The sequence below is a fragment of the Triticum urartu genome, chromosome 7, assembly GCF_003073215.2.
Source record: "Triticum urartu cultivar G1812 chromosome 7, Tu2.1, whole genome shotgun sequence".
Lineage (NCBI taxonomy): Eukaryota > Viridiplantae > Streptophyta > Magnoliopsida > Poales > Poaceae > Triticum > Triticum urartu.
This window is the reverse complement of record NC_053028.1, coordinates 49,966,586-49,971,486: the sequence shown is the minus strand read 5'-3', so window position 1 is coordinate 49,971,486 and position 4,901 is coordinate 49,966,586. Positions and strand designations below refer to the sequence as shown.

The window sequence follows — 4,901 nt, the reverse complement described above, 5'->3', positions numbered from 1 at the left end:
TTTCTATTTCTCTCTTTTCTTAATAAAATTGTTTTCCTGACTCTGGGGAGAAATATCACATAGAAAATACAGGCTGAAATACATGAACAACCAAAATGAGGAAACCATGTGTTCTTGGACATGGAAAATTAACAGGTAAAATAGGCAAGTGCAATGCGGAGTATACTAATAGCCTAGCTTCTTCTGCTAGATGACCAACCTAAAGCAGAAGTCACCTTTAAGATGCAACCTGTCTGGCAGCTCAAAATTGAGTAGATGACACACCAGAAAAATGAAGTCAAGTAGTCATGTAATAATACACCAACTCCTGAGAGCAAGTATAATAGGATGACATAGGCGGGTTGTAAGCATTTAAATATTATATTTTAGATGTGTTGGAGGAGAGAGAGGAGGAGAGAGAAGGGAAGCGGGCTACTAATTAACAGCTGGTTGCAGCACGTGCTCCTAGGCATGTTGTGAGAGAGGGAGATGGGTCATGTATCAAAAAAGTAATACACATTTACATGTAACTATTGTACTTGCAGGTTATAAGCTTGGCTATAAATGATGTGGCAAGACTATATAGCCAGCAGCTGGCTATACTATTAACCATGCTCTGATCAACGCTGCCCACTTCAACATCTAAGCAAATTAGAAAATCACTCAACATGCATGTTGGTGTATTATTACTCAACATGTTAGTAAGTTTGTAGTATGACTATGAATTAGTTTTTGAGTTTCTCATGTTATTTCTTCATCGACTTTTCACATGCATACGTTCATCCCCGCCTGAAGCCCAATATACATCGATCATTTAGCCCTAAATTGTTAGATTTAATTAACTTACATTTCCCTAAGACGGAGAATACGAAGGATTAAACTTTCTGCTAGACTTGCTTAAGTTTGTGAGTTGTGACAATGCCGTCATTTCTGTTAGCTTGCTTGGCATGCTGATCATGGCGGTGTCACAGACATAGCTCCTTCTATCTGGCCGGCTTGACCACCTTCGCGAGCCTCGAGGAACCACCATACATTGCTCCGGTGTCTCTGAACGCACAGAAGAATTGCCATTCTTTGAGGGATGGCATTGGCATGCCGGTGCCGGCATTGGCAGAAAAACTGGGCACGGTGCCGGCCGAGGCGGAGGACGTGGACGCGACGCGCTTGCGGGAGAGGGACATGGTGAGAGTGGTGAGCGGCCCCTCCGAGGCGCCGTTGTGTGCCTGCGGTGCGGCCTTGAGCACCCTGAGCTCGGCCACCTCCTTCTCGAGGCGCTTGTTCTACTCAGCGAGCTGCTCGCACTAGCGCTTCATGTACTCGCAGTCCACCTACGTCTGCTTGAGCTTGGTTCGAGTGCGGCGGTTATGGAACCACACCTCCACCTGCCGCGGCCGCAGTCCCAGCCGGTTCGCCAGCGCCGTATTCTGCTTCTGCAAATCGTAGGGAGAAATACCGGTCAACCCAATGCGATCGATCACAAAGAATCCATGGACGAACACTACACGAGCGGGGTGGATAGATCATCGGAGAAGGGCGAGGACTTACAGGGTTGAGCGCGCTGTGCGTCTTGAAGCACTCCTCGAGGACGGCGGACTGGTCCTTGGACATCCTAAGATTCTTGCGGCCGCCGGCTCCATCGCCGCCGCCGTCGTCCTCGTCGCTGCTCGCGGCGGGGAAGACGCCGGAGCTGGTGTGCTCCAGGCCCCTCTTGGTCCCGGCACTGATGCCGCTCTTGGGTGACGTGGACGGACTCATCCCCGGCTCCTCCTTCCTATGCAGCAGCTGTTGTGTGAACTCCTGCGCGGGGCCCACCACACCGACAACGGAGCTAAGTGCGGCGGTCTAGTGCCGCGAGTGGGATATGGAGGCCGGGGAGGAGGAGGTGGTGGTGGTGGAGGACGTGAGGCTGCCTTGGGAGGCGAGCCCAAGCCCCGGCCCGAGGTCCAGGTCGAGGCCGGCGGCGCGATGCATCATCGATCTCCGGCGAGCCCGATCCGATCTGAGAACTCTCCGGTGTAGAGGATGGATGATGGTACGGTGGCAGTTCTTGGTGGTGGTGATGTGATGTGATGATCTCGTCTGGTGTGGGCATGCGGCGGCCGGGTGGTGGGCTATAAGTAATGGCATGTTTGGTTCAAATAAGTCACCTGACTTTTAATTTAGGTGACTTAAAACCACTGACTTATAAGTCACGCGTGTTTGGTTGTCACCTGACCACACCTTCCCACCTTGTTTTTTTGTAAAGATGGTGGGACCCACGCAAAAGGGGGTGACTTATAAGTTTTAAGTTGGGGTGAAGCAACTTATGACTTATAAGTTGGGGTGACTTATAAATTGGGTCTGTTTGACAAAATAAGTCATTTTTTCACTTTTCGATTTATAAGTTGGTGACTTATTTGGAACCAAACATGCCCTAAGGTAGAGGTAGGCGACGGAGCGACCAAATGATGAGTTGTTCGATGATGGGGGAGGTGCCCGGATCTCCTATCCTGTCCACAACATTGGGTAAATTATGGCGATAAATGGGTAGATAATGGAGTATTATTAATTGGCTGTGAATGAATGGGTAAATAATGGCCATAAATAGTTTCCATTCCGCGCCACCCGCTCATCATCGCCAGCCACCATGCATGCTAGCTCCTCCTGGATCAATCTGTCTTGACTCGGTCTGGCTCTCCCTCCCTCTCGGCTCGGCTCCAAGCAGTGCCGAGGCGCTCCTTGGGCTTGGCTAAGTTGTGGTCGTGTGGCTGGTTGTATGCGCCATGCAACTCGGCGCGGGACTGCGGGGGTACGACAAGCTTGGTGCGTGCGGGCTGTCTCGTGCTTGCCTGCTTGCTTAGTGCCTAGCTAAGCTAGTGCGCTTGCAATGCACGTTAGAGCATGGTTAATAATATAGCCAACCTTATAGCCGGTAAGTACAATAGCTGAATATAAATATGTAGTTTGTTGATACATGGTCCACCTTGCTCTCTCACAAAATGCCTAAGAGCACGTGCTGCAGCCGGTTGTTAACTAGTAGCCTGTTTCTCTTCTTTTTCCTCTTCTCTTTTCAACTAAGCAAAAATATAATATTCAATGTCTTACAGCCCGCCTACATCACCCTATTGTACTTGCTCTTATGTCGCGCGGATCGTGGGTGTTTGTTCCGGTGGCGATGCTCCCTTTCCTTCTTAGCCATGCTGCATTTGTATACTCATCGGTCTGATCAGTTCATCTGTTTGTTGTTTGCTTAACCAACTCCTTCTGCAAATGTCTAATTTACATGTCAAACTAGTATCCCTACTAACCCTACGGGCACTCTCCTATTACTCCCTACAAAGGAGTCTCACGAAAAATGAAACAATGTAGTGGTAGCAATAATAATTCTTGTTTTCTTTTTTGGGTTTTCTCTTGGTTTTCGTTCATTAGCCGGGAATGTTAGGTTTTTGGGTCCTGTTTTCCTTATAAGCCAGACAAACTCTCTTCTTTTTAATGACATGCAGGAACCCCCTGCCCTCACACGAGGTTTCTCAAAAAGGAAAATTCTATAAAGTGTACAACTCCCACGTATTGCGACGATCCAAACTCACATCACCACATGTATGGCAGAGTATGGAGCAATCCCTCGGTTCTAAGATAAAGCTTGCGATCTGGATCTTCCGGAACATGCGCTTTGCAGCATGAATGACTGTCTGAAATGTTGGTTTCTGTTTTATTAAATGGAACCGGGGGGCGGAAAAACTCCCCTGATAATCTAAAAAAATCTGGATTACAATATTTTGGTCATATAACTATCATCCAAGGTGTATCTTCCAAAACAACCCTAGAACTACTGCATATCAAGGACTAACTATACAACACATTTGCCCATATTTTTTACAAAGGCTAGAAAACTTACGAACATGTTGAACTAACGAAAACCGATGCAAAACCAACGCAAGAAAAGCAATGAACAGTTATACCTTCAATTGAAAGAAAAGAGCTCTAAGTTTATTACAACATGTTAACTCTTAAAATTTGAATGACAAGTATTGTAAAATAATAAACTTAATTATCTCTACATTGGTTCATTCCAGTCTTTAATTAATACATGAAAGACAAATGCGAAATACCAATCCAACACTTCCCTGGCCTTTTATGCATTGATAAAACCTACCAAGAAAATGCCAATTGCCAGCTCTTTTCTACATTGAAAATTGAGATCACATATGTTACATGGGAAAATACAAGACCTCATTATACAACAAATAAAAAAGTGCCAACGATACACACCACGACTACACGGCTTATAGAATTTTAGCTATCTGTTGCTCCTTGTGCATCCTTGTCGTGGAAGATCATGTTTGATTGGGAGCTGGATATCCTCTCCTTCCTGGCACTCGTTGTATCCAGGTATTATATTGATTAGCTATAAATAAATAATAGATAATCGTCATAAATTGTTTCCATTCCATGCAATTCGCCTCATCTTAGTGGCCAATTACTGTGCATGCTCCTCCTGGATCTGAATCTTTCTCCTTTCCTTGCCCTGTCCGGCTCCAGGCCGAGCCGACGCATTTCCTTGGGCTTGCGGAACAAGGCTAAATAGTGTCTATGTGTATGCATTGGAACTCAATGCAAGACCGAAGGGGTACAACAGTCTTGGTGCGCGCGATTGTCTCGTGCTTGTTTGGTTTGATGAGATCATGTATTATTAGCAGCAATATCTGTTGGGGAACACAGTAATTTCAAAAAAATTCCTACGCACACGCAAGATCTATCATGATGATGCATAGCAATGAGAGGGAAGAGTGTTGCCCAGTACCCTCGTAGACCGTAAGCAGAAATGTTATGACAACGCGGTTGATGTAGTCATACGTCTTCACGATCTGACCGATCCTAGTACTGAAAGTACGGCACCTCCGAGATCAGCACACGTTCAGCTTGGTGACGTCCCACGAACT

The 4,901-nt window shown here is 46.5% G+C and overlaps 1 pseudogene; it reads right to left on the bottom strand.

Annotated features, from left to right (window-relative positions):
* Window positions 1-704: 704 nt before the first annotated feature.
* On the bottom strand, window positions 705-2,051 carry LOC125523340 (annotated as a pseudogene).
* Window positions 2,052-4,901: the final 2,850 nt, after the last annotated feature.